We start from the raw sequence: 16,793 nt of genomic DNA, 5'->3' as shown, positions 1-16,793 counted from the left end.
GAGAGAGAGCGTGAACTATCTGCAGTCACGCTGCAATTGTCAGTACACTTGGTCGTCGAGTTACGACCACAAAAGAATGAAAAATAAAAGATGATTAAAATGTAAAAGTTTTTAAAAATAAATTATAAAGATAAAAAGATTAGAAAGGTTAAAAAATACTGTTAATAAATATATGGCCGACATACGACCTGNTGAAGGTTCCCAGGCAGTGTCTTCTCGTCTTTGTACAGGTTGGATTTGGCTTTGAATTAATCTTGATATGAAATTTAGATGGGCTGCATTATAGTAAAATTTTTATTTAAAATGGGAGGACTGCATGTGAAGCAAGCGGTGTAACGTGGAATTTGGTACCAACAAAGCATTTGATGTGGAGCCGAGGAAAAACTTCTAAGAACTGAAACACGATATTCATGTAAACTGTATATAACAATTTAGTTCGTACCTCACAGGAAACACTACATCTCCAGTATAAAGACAATATGATCTATATGGAAATAATCGCTGTTTATTGTGAGAATCATACGAAACACATAAATACACCGTGTTGTAAAAATACCAGTTTTCTTTATTATAATGGGACATGTGATTACCGCAGTGCTTTAAAGGTTTAACTGCTCTAAGGAAGGAAGCAGAATTGCGTATGCCTCAGTTACTCTGATCAACTGAGAAACGCGCTTGGAAATTAATACAAGAAACTTCGTCCCAAATTTGTCCTTCTCGATAAACCGTCTGTTTTCATTTGTGATGGGGAAAAAAATAGTGAGCCTTACTCAATACCAGTAATAAAATGCACACCTAAGTAATAGTTACCGCATATTTTATGCAATATTTATTTTAAACAATCCGGGTTTTGTAACGAGAAAAATATATATAATGCTGCCTACAGAAAAGGTAACATAACTTGACAAAACTAAGAAACTGAAAGAACAAGGCTTTAAGAATGCATTTACGGTTCCCATGGGAAAATGATGCAATTGTTAATACCGAGAGTTGCGATGGGTTGGTAGCACCCCATCACGATCGGAAGGTCCCGCACTAAGATAAGGCGCAGACATGTACTCTTCTCGACGAAGTTTACAGTGGTTCTTATCTCTCCATGAAAATGCCGAGTTAGTACCACACACTCGGCAACGACCACTTTTTGTGGATTATTTTACGACGTCGGAAACGGAATATAAACAGACCGATGAATTGGAAATGGTTTTGAAGGCAGCGATCGTGACCTAACGGCTGTACTGTCCCTGTGTTTGTTTCGAGAAGCTGAGGAAAACCACGAAATAAATCAAGATAACCGGTGTCTCTGCAGAGATACGACACTGGACGGTTACATCACTTGCCTAAGCGTGTGATTAGAAGTGCATATACTCGTACAACATTAAGCAGAACGTTCATCTCTTACTAAACATCGCGAATAACCAGATTACTGCCAGTTATACTGACATAGTTTTTCCATGTAACAGCACATTATCAGAGATTGTAAGTTCCTACCTCACGGAGAACATATCTCCATAACAAAGACCAACCGGTTAATGCTGTTTAGGGAAATAATCGCTGTTTATTGGGAGAACCATACGGAACACACAAATACACTGCATGGGCAGAATGCAGAGTTTTTCAATGTTAAGTCAGGTGGTACATATAAATATACACTATATATATATATAAAACCACTGTGCTCTAAAATGTTAAAACGTTATGGTGTTATTTTTAATATTTAATTTCTTTACTACACTTATTACATACCGTATTTCGTTCGTTTTGTTGAACATAGCAATAGCATATTGATACAGGGTGATTCATTTAAAACTATACTTAATTAAAAACATTATATCCCAGTGAGCACAGTGACCGGTTGCTTGGAAGTGACCAATAATTGACTCTAGAATTAGTGAAGTCCGAAAATTAATTAATATGTAACCCACTTTTCTGTTATAGCATGGTTTTAAATGTGCCGCCCTGTGTAATAAAAGTCAAATACTTGCAACACAAAGATAGACCTTCCTTGCAAACTCATATACATTTTAAATGTTTGAAATAATACAATTCTGACGAATATTGAATAATGAAACCATACATATCATGTTAAGACTAAAAGCAATACGCTGTACTTATATTCATACATATCACTGTGGCTGTATTGTATCAACTATGTAATTTTAAGATTTAGAATTTAAGAAGCCACATTAGCAATATCACAAGTATGGTGGCCACTTTAAGCCACAGATATCATTACATGGGTACAAAAATTAAAATATAACATATTTCGTGTACTTTCAATTTGTGGTCTCAGGAACATAATTATATATTAGTCGTTAAAATTGTTGCTAACATTGTGAAGTGAGAACATAATACATATCATGATTATTACATATCAACGTAGATTGGAAACCAGTTATTTCACTCTATTCAATTTTGATGTGGTAATTGCTGGCTTTGGTCATTTTCATGTGCTGTATATATACACAGAGATCGTCACTTGGTAGCTGTTTAAAATCTAGTCCTCTTGTTGATTTTAGAGAAAAACTTCATATAAATAGGTCTATATATATATTCTAGCTAGTAAGTTAGACGGAAGATAATATTTTACAAATGTTTATTCAATTTATTTTATGAAGGTAATTTCAGGCAAAGTGATATACAAATTAGTAATCTCTTTCCGACCATTCCCATTATGAAATTTCCCTAATACAAACTTTTATAATAATGTTAATTGAAATGTGGATGGAAGGCAATGAATAGTGTATGTTTTAAAACTCTTATGTACATTAACTTCAAGGAGAAATTACTGCACTGAAATATAAAAGGATGACATCGGCTGATACAGAGATGCGAACTTCTGCGAGAAACAATAAACACGCACTAAGTTTTCTATTCGAGTTGTAAATCTAACGTCGAATATATAGGAAATATGCCATCTACACAACCACTGCATATAATTTTAGTCCGTTACATAAAGCTAGCGTCACCCCCCCAATCAGCATTACAGTGTCAGAAACTAGCGCAAACACGCTCGTATTCATGGCTAGCCAAGTTTATGTACTCAGTTTCGTGAGGATCCCGTTGCTATGCAGATTCTCCTGTCATCATGATCCCACGATTTTTCTCTTCCCAACAGGGTTAAGACATACTATGCCCCCCCCAAACCTCCTCTCTAATGAGTACCGGAGGTAAAGCGGCAGGGGCGTGAAGCTGCCGAGGTTAAGAATGGTGGAGCTATACCTCCACTCCTCAATACTTTTTCATGGCATAGTGCTTAACTAATTAAGCACAAGGACAACTTTACCTTAATGGCGGAAAAAATGCGAAACAAGTTGCCTTTGATTCGTACCTACTAATGTAACAACAAGAAAACAAATTCCGTGGCTTGAATCCTCAAGCGAACTATACCGACCGAGCGACCGCCACTTGCCGGCGAAGTTAGTGCCAACTTTAGCGAATAGAGGGTGTCGCGTGGTCAGCACAACGGATCACCACGGCCGTTAATCTCGGTTTTCTAGACCGGAACGCATGTAACAACAATATCAATAATTGTCTCAAGACTGACTCTCCTCTCGTCTTTACCAGCTTTCTTATCGCGCGTCGTTTGGCTGAAACAGGCTGCGGAATACGGGCATTGGTGATTATACAGGATTTCGCAGGAGGAAAGCTCAATACACTTGGTGGTCGACTTACAACCGACTTCCGTTCTGACTGACAGGTCGTAAGTCGATCTGATCGTATGTCGGCCATATATTTATTAACAGTATTTTTTAACCTTTCTAATCTTTTTGTCATCTTTAAAATTTATTTTTAAAAACTTTTACATTTTAATCATCTTTTATTTTTTTTTGTGGTAAGTCACATATGTCGTAAGTCGACGAGCAAGTGTATTCAGGAAAGGCATAGTATCGGTCATTCTAAGCAAAAAAAGTGTATGTGTACATGTGTCATATTCCGAACAGTTTCCGAGATAGAGCTATTTCACTGTACAGTTCCAAAATTGATAAGAAAGAGATATCACGTACTGTTTCTAATGCCGGTATCTATTGTTCAAGTGACAAAGTTGGCACAGTTTTCCCAGTATAACACATTTTCGAAAATTCCACCATCAACATCAGTGCACTTTGCAACTCGTGTGAGGACATGGCGTGTTGCTCGTCTGTACAGTGTTCAGTGAACTGTATTGTGAAGTAGCTCTATCTCGGTGCAACTCGTGTGAGGACACGGCGTGTTGCTCGTCTGTACAGTGTTCAGTGAACTGTATTGTGAAGTAGCTCTATCTCGGTGCAACTCGTGTGAGGACACGGCGTGTTGCTCGTCTGTACGGTGTACAATGTACCGTATTGTGAAGTAGCTCTATCTCGAAAACCGTTCGGAACAGGACACATGTATATATGTAATTTTTGCTTAGAATGGCCAATACTGTGACCCCCCATAATATTGATTTTTCCTCCTGGGACACTCTGTGTATGAATACCATATTATTCCGAATAAGACTCCCTCGACTTTATGACGCATTCAGTTCTTGAATGTGGGTTTCAGAAAAAAAAATAGAAAGGTGCACGTTCCTCAAATTTAAGATACACCTCAATTTTTCAACAGGAAAAGTATGTAAATTGTGCGTCATTCGTTCGAAGTAATACGGTATACAGGCACGCTTTATTCTTACTACATATTACGGCTTTTTGGTCGCCATTAAACTGCATCACATTTACTTTTCGAGTCACAGTTTCTGTTGCTATGTACTGGCCAACTTATGCAAGTATTGCACATAATATTCAGTGGTTTTGTTGAACGTGTATCCCCTATCTTTACAGACGCTATCCAGGTTACGCAAAACTCGACCTTATGCATATTGTAAGTCACAAAATAATATTGCGAAATGGCGGAAAAATTGCGTTATGTACGGAAACACAAATTAAATGCAAATTAAATTCTGTTGTTGTAAACGTTAGTTTTCTCTACTTATAATGATTTTTTCTGCGTTTCAATTTTCTTTGTCATCAATTAACTTTTTTCTGCAACGTACAGACACGCATACACACGCACGTACGATCGTATATTACATGGTACAGCAATAGTTTCGACTTAGGCAATATTCGGGTTACGCTAGATCTTACGCGACTGAACGATTATGTAAGTCGGGGGGGGGGGCTAAGTACTAGAGAAAAACAGAATGGCACTCCGACGCACTGTTTGCACCATCAAATGCTGAAAGTGAACACGCGGTGCTGTATCGGCACGAGATGAACTGGCGCTAACGTAACTATGTAAAACGAGCTTTAACCCTCTTGGGGGGGGGGGGAGAAGTATTTTCCTGCCTTGTAAGTTCCTAGGCAATGCCCTCTCGTACTTCAGGTAAAGCTACGTTTGAGAGCAAAGCGTTGGAAAGTGATGACGGTAAATTGTTAGGAAGTGAGTGGACCTTATTACGAACAGAGGAGAGAAGTTGAGCAGGGGCTTTATTGTCGTATGATACATATTTTAAATTTATGTTGATAGGACTTCATAAGACTGAAATTTTGAATTAACACTAAGAGGGTCACATTAGGGCAAAATGTTAAATGTTAAGTGGGAAGGTTTGCATGTAGAGGCGTGAAGTGTAATTCGGAATTCGTATATCAAGCCAGCGCTTGCTCCATGACAGATGAACACATTAATCAAGTTGATGAAAAATTAAATTGAAATAATTAAAATTAATATTTCATTTCGTACCGCACAGGAAACACATTACGTCTCCGCTACAAAGTCCAACCGGTTAATGCTGTTTAGGGAAATAATCGCTGTTTATTGTTAGAACCATACGGAGCACACAAATACACTGTGTGGGCAGAATGCAGAGTTCAGTGCGTACCTCACAGGAAACACATTACGTCTCCGCTACAAAGCCCAACCGGTTAATGCTGTTTAGGGAAACACCCGCTGTTTACTGTGAGAACCATACGGAACACATAAATACACTGTGTGGGCAGAATGCAGAGTTCAGTCCGTACCTCACAGGAAACACATTACGTCTCCGCTACAAAGCCCATCCGGTTAATGCTGTTTAGGGAAATAATCGCTGTTTGTCGTGAGAACCATACAGAACGCGTATGTACACTGTTACGGAAAAATCCAGATTTTCCTAATACTAGAGCCGGTGGTATATATAGTTACCATTGTGCTTTAACGGGTAGCATTTGCACCGGTCTCACCGTTACCACTGCATGATCTATATCACTAATTTCCCGAGAACTAGCCCCGTCTAACTTACAGAGGCCGTAACAAATCCGTTTATCGTTGTAAGGTGCTTCGTAATTATAAGTTTGAATTTGTCTAAAATTGTAAACACTAACTGTGCTATAGTTAATTCAGGATGTGTACGGAGCGGAGGGAAACAAGAGGAGGAAGAATGACTATGCAAGTAACACGCACAGTTTAAAGTGACACGACGGGCCACACAAGTTCCACGACACGAGAAGCTTAATCTCAGTTACCATGTCGTGAAACGCAGACGAAGGTACTTCCCCGGCCCTGGTCCAATAGGAAGTCGATATTGTATCGCTGGCCTGTGTTCGTTACCTTCTGCTTCATACACATCCTGGATACAGTATAAATTTTAAAGTGCTTGTTTTGGTGTTCTAGTCCATGTAAAGCGAAAGCTGTAGGTTTCTTGATGCTGTTGTTTTTATGAAGCAGTACTCTAATGCTTAATGTTGCATGAAGAGTTCTGCTGTATTATTTTCCTGTAACTCTTTCCATGATGAATTTTATATGTAAACTTTAGCATTAAGCCCGTTGAATTATCAGCGGAAATTATTGCAGTTATCAACCTCATCCTACAAATTTTGGATAGCATTTATCGAGTAAACAATTTATGTACAAGTACAGTACTCAGAATTATTGGATTTTTTGGATTTTTTTCCCATCGTCCGGTATTACAGGAACTAGAAAACACGATATTTCGGAAACTGGATCTGTTTCCGTCCTCAGGTGAGGGGGGAAGGCACCTGCTCAATTTGTTCCGTTAGAAAAAGCTAACCTCGATCACTGGTCCAACTGAGTAGGTGTCTTCCCCCTCACCTGAGGACGGAAACGGGTCCAGTTTCCGAAACGTCGTGTTTGCTAGTCTTCAGAATACCGGACGACGGAAAAGGTCTAAAAACCCAGTAACTCTGTGTGTTACACACCTTCGTTAGAACATATAAATTCAATAAGACGAAAAAACATAACTTTCTGGAAAGGTAGCCACATTTATACGAAGATACTAAACTTTACAGAATAAAAATACGCACTAAGCTGTGATGCTATCTTGCCGTGAACCAAAAACATTTGCGGTGAACATGGGCACTGAGACTCCGGCTCAAGCATACGTCCCACTAAAGTTTATTGCAACCATCTTCTGCCCCTACTCGTAACTACTGGCAACTTCGACGTAATATCAGAACTGCAACCATTAACCTTTTATATATACAATGTGATGAACGTGCATATCCATGGCACAGCGAATGTGATTCGTACTGTTGAGATGACAGTAAGGGGAAAACAGAAAGATACTATATTCTGGGATGTGATTCCATGCAGTCTGGTATAAATATACTGACGTTTCGGAAGCACATATTTCCTTCTTCAGCGTGAAAAAAGAAAGCAGCAGTGTTTGCTTTGTTATATTTTTTCGACCACGAAGATGGATGCAGAACGTTCTTCCGAAACGTCGCTACAGAGTCTGATCCTGGAAGACAGTACTCTTCAGAGACACCGTTGTGACAACCCGAAATCTCAGATCATTCTAGCATAATATCCGTCAAAAGTGTTTCTCAGTGAGATCTCATTCGTAGCATGGAAAGGGTTAAAGAACACAGTAGAATGTTACAGTGTTTGGTAGAGACGAATTTTAATTTCCTACATAACGACTTTAGTGACTGATCTGTTGCAGATTATTCTGTTGTGACTAACACTGAATGTAAGCTGTAAATTAACTTTATTTTTTATTATAGTTTCAGTCGTCTTGAAATAAATAATATGAACAGAATTCACAGCTCAAATATCTATGTATCCGTACATTGTTTATTATTGGTCGTAGTGTCAATTTATTTCCATTTGGGGACTTGCACTGTCCTTATGTTTAGATCTGACCCGTACCAACGTGGATTTGGTCAAGTCCACTAACGGACTATAGGCTGTATACGGGTTATAACTGGGCCTTTTTTCACCTGCGTCACCCATCCTCCCCGCAATACAAATTCTTGCCGCAACACAGAGCCCAGCTGTAAGATTAGCCATGTACTCTGTTCCACCACAATTTTACAGCTCTGAACCGAACATCGAAATCAGTACTCCTGCTTCATATTCAAAGGGTTCTGGGTTCAAATCTCCTCAGTCCTTCCAGGCAAATGCTGGAATAATACCCAAATTTGGGCCACGAGCGCTATCTTGCACATCCTTTCCAATTCACTATTTCACAAATCCTATCTTGCAACACTACATAGTCTGAGATATTACAATTACTGGCTTTATGCTAGTTTGTATACCGCCGTTACAACAACTGTCTGTTATTATATCACCTTTACAGTGAGTTTCTGTTTGTATAAAAAGGCAAATTTGTCCCTTTGCTTAACGAATTGAACACTACGCCATTAAGGAATATGGGGAAGTGGATGTATAGATCCACATTTTCTTGATCTCAGTACTAGCTAGAGGTGAGTGGTCACTTTCACACGCCGGCCGCTTTACCCCCGGAGAAATAGTCCCCCTGTACCCATTGGATAGGAGGTTGGGTGGACCCCAGAACCGGTCTGGACGACGTGGAGAAAATTCTTGACCCAACCGGGACTCAAACTCCGGCCCCTCGGTCGTCCAACCTGTAGCCAGTCGATATACCGATTGCGCTATCCCGGTTCCCGATCTGTTTTTGTATCGACTTTAAAATAATGACCTGTTTGCATACCTGCATTACAATATGGATGTTTGCATATCGTTTGTATGCCGCCGTTACGGTGAGAAACTGTTTGAATACCTCCGTTACAATAAGGATGTTTGCATATCGTTTGTATGCCACCGTTACGGTGAGAAACTGTTTATATGCCGCCATACCTCCGTTACAATAAGGATGTTTGCATATCGTTTGTATGCCGCCGTTACGGTGAGAAACTGTTTGTATGCCGCCATACCTCCGTTACAATAAGGATGTTTGCATATCGTTTGTATGCCGCCGTTACGGTGAGAAACTGTTTGTATGCCGCCGTTACGATGAGAATCTCTTTGCATCGTTAAATAAACCATAACTGAAACTAGACTACTTAAGTGCATGTGCATTGTTGTTAAACGAACGGTTAAAATTTTTATCCCTCGATCACAGTTCTGCCTTTAAAGAGCTTTTATTTTTAGACATATTTTCCTTTACGAACAATTCTTACCTGAGCGTTACGTGTCTCAACTGTTCTGATTTCTTCGAGCGAGTTTAGACATGTCCACCAGACTCCCTCTGTATATACCGTCCTGTCGCAATTTGTTAGCTTACAGCGCGCATTTGTACAGTATGTAAGCATATGCATCATCATTGGATTAAAATGCTTAAAACAAACCACTACAATCTCGCCCCAGGTACTCTAATATTACGTTGGACAATGGACACTGTCGTTTGTGTAAGGCAGTGGTTTCAAACCTCCATGTCGCGGGGCTCCCTCTACGCAGCAAAGACTGTATCGCCCCGTTATTAACTTCGTGTGCTTATAAAGGGCAGCCCGTGTTGTGGGTTCTTGGTTTCGGAATTAGCACATTTCTGGTGTATATCAATATCATGATTTTACGAGGGCAGGTGCAAGAAATTAAACAGCCGATCTCTGACATTTTGAGAATTATGACCCAATTTAATACATAACTTTTATTACAAATATTTTAAAGACAACGTGCCCAGAATATCCCCCAAATGGCAGGTCCCACACTTTATAAACCACTGGTGTGAGGTGTATGATACACACCTTTCGGCAGTTGGCTTTACTCCTTTCTTCAGGTGATTAGTTGCGATGATTTTTTTATAATAATGACGACTGCTGAGATCAAAGCCTGGGCTTCATCTCTTTTTCACTCCAAGGGCTGGGCATTAGCCTGTTCCGTCCACATTTGTGACTCGGTCTCTTCTTCCATCTTCCCACATCCGTCTTATCAGTATACTCGTACTTTGGGAGTCACAGCGTGTTAGGAATGCGGATTCAGTTTCTTTGCTTCCTTTCATTCAGCGGGGATTGGTCGATCGACATAACGGCGGACTGCGGTTCCCGGAAGGAGATTTATATTTCAGACAGCATTCAGATCGGCTTTGGGGCCCTTCCGGCACACTAGCCAATGTGCACCGGGACCACATTCCCCGGAAGTAAATCATACCAGTCACTTCAATCTACTGCCGAGGTTAAGATCTGTAACTCCACTCACCCATACGTCTTTGTGGCGTGGCACTTAATTAAGCGCAGGGACAAATCAATTTTTGCTGCATGTTTTTGCCACTAGAATTGGTTGCAGAGTCGATGTTTGCTCTTTATGAGCGGCCGCTCATCGCAAAGTAGATCCGCTGATGGCAGCAGGAGTTAAGTTGTTCAGTGATCACATGATAAAAGCATCTGCAACGGGATTGCAACATTGCAAGTTTGTATTGTACCTGTTACTTGCGTAACTGTGTAACGGAGAAGAAAGGCATGAATTTACACAGTGAATACGTAATATCTACATAGAGCAGCCTTTGTCAATTCATAACTGACCTGTGTACAAATACATTTAACCATACAATTCGCATTCTCTGAAAACCAACGCACCACAGCGCTTCATTTAATATAACTGTACTTCCTCTCCCTTTCTTTGCTTCCTTCTAGACTATTGTACTCTTGATTGGTGCAAGCCTCAGCCACGTTGGTATCTCAGCTACACAAGACAATGCAGAGGCATATATGCCTCGAGTGGGATCTCAGCGATCGAGATACACACACTGCTGCACAGCAGAGGAGGAATTGTCAGTTATACCACCCATGAATCACACGCATGTTTTGATAGTCCCCACCCTAGGAGCCCCACTTCTCCCCCAGAAGTCATATTCTTGACCAAATAAATCAAATGGGTCCCTGAGGCATGTGACGTGTTCGGAGAAGAAACAGTCACCACTCTCTGCTTCATACGAACCAAAAACACCAACTGGTTACTAATGTATTGCCACCTCTGATATTCTGTGTGAAGGAGAATGAAGTAGAGAAAGGAAGAGACTATCTTCTGCGATGTGACGCAGTTTATGGGGTTTACTTTACGATGTTGTCAGTACCTTAGACTATGTAGCATCAAGGGACAAGAGTACTGGTGTTCATATGAGTACAATGGAGGAAGTGGTCATAAACTAAGCATTTGCCTATAGAGACGAAGGAAAACGAAAAGCGTCAGTTAAGATAGCCAACGTCCAGGTCGAGATTCAAACACAGATCATTCAAAATACAAGCGTAGAGCGTTACCTCTAGATCAGCCTGTTCGATGACGGATTGTAATTTGGTAAACAGTTACTAACTTTTCGGGAAGAACCAGCTACGTTTATCTTCAAGGTAGAACTCTTCTATACTGTCGAGTTATAATCCCAGAACGCAGAATTTTTCAAAACCGCCGCCGACAAAACTTCAAATTCTACTTCTCTCCTGTTGATTGAGACAGCTGGTTCCCCCTACACGGCGTCGCGCTCCGTGAGACCATATCTCAATAATCTCCGCTGCTAGAACTTCAAATCGATAGACATAGAAGCGGGATTTCCTCTCAGAAATGACATTTATTTATCAGTTAAGGATGCATTACTGGAGAATATCACTGTTGTTTCTGTGAAGGCTCACAAACACTCTGGTGCTGCATATGTACTAAATAACTCCTGCTATTGGTAAACAGCATGAAAGTTCAACACCATTAATTCGGAACGTCAAACGAAATATATTGTGGCATGCAGACCTATTGCCAAGAAACAACTGTGTAAACAGGCGACAGTACAACAGCCGTTGCTAGGGAACAACTCTGTGGACACGTTGTTTCTCCGACAACGAGAAAACTCGCAATGAAAGACACGTTTTCTATGCGGTCAGTGCCGAGGCTAAACGAGGACCAGCTACTATTACGACTTATGCTGCCAACACTTACATGAATAAATTACAGAAATTTCAAAATAAAATCTTCAGGATAATAACAAAATTACCGAGGGTAACACAAATTTCAACCTTACACGAACAGACGGGAATGTCATCAATAAAAAGTCATTTCAAGAGGTTAGCGAGGACATTGTACCAGAAGTCGGTAACCAGCGAAAACAGTCAGATTCAGGCACTAGGACACTACGATCCCACCGGTGATAAACATCTGCGTCCCTTATCCCTGTTTGCACGATAATCAGCTGTAAGATCTCTTTACAGGTAACAGGATGATTGAAACTCCCCAAACGCCCAGTACGCCCACGGCCACATCGACCAACCATCATCTATGCTGGACAAGGAAAGAAGATGTGATTAAATCAGAATTGTAATCATAAAATCGTGTCATTGGATGAGCAGCAAACCTTCCCCCCTCCACAATAGAGATTAAAATTTATCAATACTTAAACAGTTACAACACTTTGCAAATATGATATACAAATGTTTGCTGCTCATCCAAAGTGTGCAAAAAATGTAGAAACACATATGTAAACTTTTAAATTAAAGCAACAACCAGATAGGGTCTAATGTTAGGGTTCGCGTATTTAATGCCGGACTGCTGGCTAGAAGTCAGTTTGCATCCGGAAGGTCCTGCGACCGGGGAACTCGACCAAGGTTTTTCCGTAGTTTTCCTCGGTCCGAGAGCAAATGCTGAGTTGGTACCCAAATTCCACGTTGCACTGCATGCCTCACGTGCAGCCCTCCCATTGGTAACATCAAAATTTCGCCTTAATATAGCCCGCCTAACGTTAGAAAAAATTTTACTATAATGCACCCCTTCCAGCGTCATAAAAATATATGTAAAAAATCCGCTTATGCTCTATCTATACCAGAAGGACAAGCGGGCACTGCCTAGGAACCTTCAAAATAGCAGACAGAGTTTCTTACACCCCAAGCGGCGACCCGGTTTCGATTCGGGTCTGGCCAAGTGGGATTTGTGATGGACAACGTGGCGCTGGGGCAGGTTTTCTCCGAGTACTTCGGTTTCCCCTGCCAATCTTCATTCCACCAATTGCTCCACAATCACCCTCACCTATCATCTGGTGCCGGTACAATAGGCTAAAAGTGGCCGCAGTACAATGGACTTAGTCCCACCCCACTAACAATTTAAAAACAAAAATTACCCCCCCCCCCCAATGTAGTGTCTCTCACTACCACGCCACAAATTCTTCTTCTTCTCCTCCTCCTCTTGTACGAAGGAGTCGTCTTGAGGGTCTTGAGACGGCAGTTAGAAGAGTAGGTTGGCGTGGAATGGCTGCCAGCCTGCGAGGACGCGAGTCCGGGAGGAGAGGAAGGTCCACTGTTGGGGGCCGCTACAAAGTAGCGCAGTGAAGGCTGTGACAGAAAACGCTAATCTTTTGTGAGACTTGTAAAGTGTACATCCTGGAGTTATTTTAAAGTGTCTATTAACTTTCCTGTTTACTAATGCAGATGAATAGACAACACCCAGAGGTACTATGAAATTTACTTCGTACCCACTGTACTCGGTATAGCGACTGGCTACGGGCTGGACGACCGAGGGGGTCGGAATTTGAGTCCTGGTAAGGTCAAGAATTTTCCCTTCTCTACATCGCCCAGACCGACGCTGGGGTCCACCCAACCTTCTATCCAATGGGTACCGGGGGTCTTTTCCCTGGGGGTGAAGCGGTCGTGGCGTGAAGCTGACCATTCACCTCCAGCTAGCGCAGAGGTCAAGAAAATGTGGATCTATACATCCACTCCCCCATACGACTTCATGGCGTAGTGCTTAATTAATTAAGCACAGAGAAAACTTTACCAGTCCAAACCCCGTCTACAGGCAATCACGTGACAATATTATGTGAAATCTGTAAAGGTAAAATTGCGTCTTTGCTACTTAAGGATCGCACCATTGAGGCACATGAGAGACATTCTTAACCTCAGCTTGACGACCCGGCCGCATTACCATGGGAGAAGCTCACAGTAGCCATTCTATAGATGGGTGCGCCCCAGAACTACGCTGGACGCTATGGAGACGAGAAATATCTCGCACCTCTGCCTGGAATAGAACAGCATTCCTGGATAGTCCAGTCCATGGCCAAGAAAGTATACGAATGAGACATTCCAGCTCCAATGGGAGACCTATTCAACTTCCTAACTGGCCAGAGAAATAGCTTTCCACGGAAAGTACGACCCACCTTCACCACACAGCCTTACATGCACGCGCACAGTGCGCACCTGAGTTTCTGGGTCAGATAACACCGCAACTGAAATAACTTTACCCCACACAAAATACTAACGGCACAACCTTCATCTGTATGCAGCACACCCAAGGACGCTTTATCGAATATGAAAAGTGAGAAGGTACCCCGATTTTAGGGCTTTCCATTCTACTGTGCTTTGTAAAAATAGTTTTTAGACCTTTTTTAATCATTTTCCATAATTTTCCCCCATCTGTTAATATAAATACTGCCTTCTAGTACGTGACGTCGTGTAGTACGCCGAAAGTCGCCCTAATTTTATTTTGCAACATGTCACTGTAAACATACAGAAGTCACTCACCTCTCCGTATTCCGGTCTTCAGAAAGTATTGCTCTTTTCATATGTCCCTTTGTATTTTCATAAACTAACCTCAACACCACATACACAAGTTTGAAAATAGTGTACTTAACCTCAGCAAACTGCGCCAATTTGTAACCAAATGCTGTCAGCTTAAGTACGCAACACGTGAGGTGACGTGACCGCTTGTGGTGCCATCTTCCATGATGATGAACAAGCACATTATGAAAAATTAGTGATGTCAGAGGCATATTTCAGCTTCGGAAAGTCTACAGTGAATATAAGAAGTTGGAGGGCGAGCATAAGTCTGACTATTCAATAAAACTTACGGTAACGTAAAGGTATCCCTGTGCTTAATTAGTTAAGCACCATGCCATGATGATGTATTCGGGCGTGGAGGTACAGTTCCACCGTTCTTGACTTCTGCAAATGGTCACCTACGTACGCCGTTCGCTTTACCGTCAAGGAAGAGCCCTTCGTACCTATTGGATAGGAGGCTGGCTGGGTCTCGAAGCCGGTTTTGACACTGTGAGTAGAGAACATGCCTTGACCCAGCCGGGAATAGAACCCGGCCTTCTAGCCGGTAGCCCGTTCTAATACAGACTGTCCTATCCCTGCACCTATTTAATGTAATGTTGTATTTTAGCGTCCTCTTGCACTGATTCTCGTCCATGATATGTATGTATTGGCCACCTTGTAGTGCACTCAATCTCACATGTCACTTCACTACATGCTTCGGCATCACTGTGCCATCCTCAGGTGTTATTTGCGTCAAGCTATTGCATTGCTCGCCATCATGTGTCGTTTATAAAATTATCTAAAATGCACACTCTTCACTAACTATAATAATATATATCAAAATTTGTTAATATCCATCATCTTACACGTCTTAATTCAAATTCGCGTACTACATCAGTCTTCCACTATGGGAGTCGCTCTTCCTATATTTTGTGTATATTTTGTCTTGTGATGTGTCCTTCTTTTTGGCTGCGAGCGTTGTAATAAATTTTGATATATATAAACTTTATTATAGTTAGTGAAGAGTGTGCATTTTAGATAATTTTATAAAAGACACATGATGGCGAGCAATGCAATAGCTTGACGTAAATAACACACCTGATGATGGCACAGTGATGCCGAAACATGTAGTGAAGTGACATGTGAGATTGAGTGCACTACAAGACGGCCAATACATACATGTCATGGACTATTTAATGTAACTTATTCGTACAACTTTTCCAATCTATTGTGATTTGTACCGCTTAAGTTTGTATATACATACAAGTTACCACTGAGGATCGAAAGCACAGAAGGTTCCTGTCTTGCAGAACTGTAGTAGTATTTATATAAATATCAGATACCAACTTATTATGTATTTTATTTTGATTTTCTATTATACTTTTTATCTCACTTGAATAAGGTATGACACAAGCAGGGGCTTCAAAATATGAAAGAGGGGTGGACATCATGAAGCATAGGCAGCACTTGTAAATGAATACAGAATATGAACATTGGCATGTGTAAGGGTACTGTGGGGTGCCGCCTAGGGCCGGAATATTTGGAATCGGAACGCATCCATTACTCTACAACGGCTAGCAATTCCTAAGCAGCGAAACCCAGGAACTCGTTACCCCCGGAATGAAAGTCTAACAGTGGTGTATTCACCGTTAAAAACGAATTGTTTGAGGCAGACACGTATTCCTGCGTTCGTTGCGTAACAGAGGGCGGAATTAACCCTTTGACAAGGAATTCCTTATTCAGTCCGAGGACAAGTGATAACAGCAGCAGCTCCACCGTGACCCTGCGAGTCACAGAAGGTGACGAAAAGGGAAGTCTCAAATCTGAGACAGTAAAATATGGTCACGAATCCAAGGGACTCGGACCCGAGAAAGACTGCGCTGTCAAGGACCAGCAGCATTTACGAAATACAGGCCCATCCTCTCGTCAGAGAGGGCACCCCATGAAAACAAGACTGTAACTGTCAGACAGCAATAAATATTTGGTCATGAGCCCCAACTGACTGACTGGCCGCCAGTCGCAATGTGACTTCGACTTTGATTTGACTTGACTCCCGTGTGGAGGAGGGTTCGAATATCTCCACCGTAACCCTGCAAGTCG

General features: G+C 41.3%; 1 long non-coding RNA gene across 1 annotated transcript in view; it reads right to left on the bottom strand.

The window, feature by feature from the left end:
* Window positions 1-14,821, bottom strand: part of LOC111865431 — an 84,863-nt gene extending 70,042 nt beyond the window's left edge. The window contains exon 1 of the long non-coding RNA XR_002842977.2: window positions 14,679-14,821. This is a non-coding gene — a long non-coding RNA (uncharacterized LOC111865431). The remainder of the gene's footprint in view (window positions 1-14,678) is intronic.
* Window positions 14,822-16,793: the final 1,972 nt, after the last annotated feature.

Source organism: Cryptotermes secundus, unplaced genomic scaffold, assembly GCF_002891405.2.
Source record: "Cryptotermes secundus unplaced genomic scaffold, Csec_1.0 scaffold343, whole genome shotgun sequence".
Taxonomy (NCBI): Eukaryota; Metazoa; Arthropoda; class Insecta; order Blattodea; family Kalotermitidae; genus Cryptotermes; species Cryptotermes secundus.
Note: the sequence above shows the minus strand (reverse complement) of the source record. Positions and strands in the feature narration are given on the sequence as shown.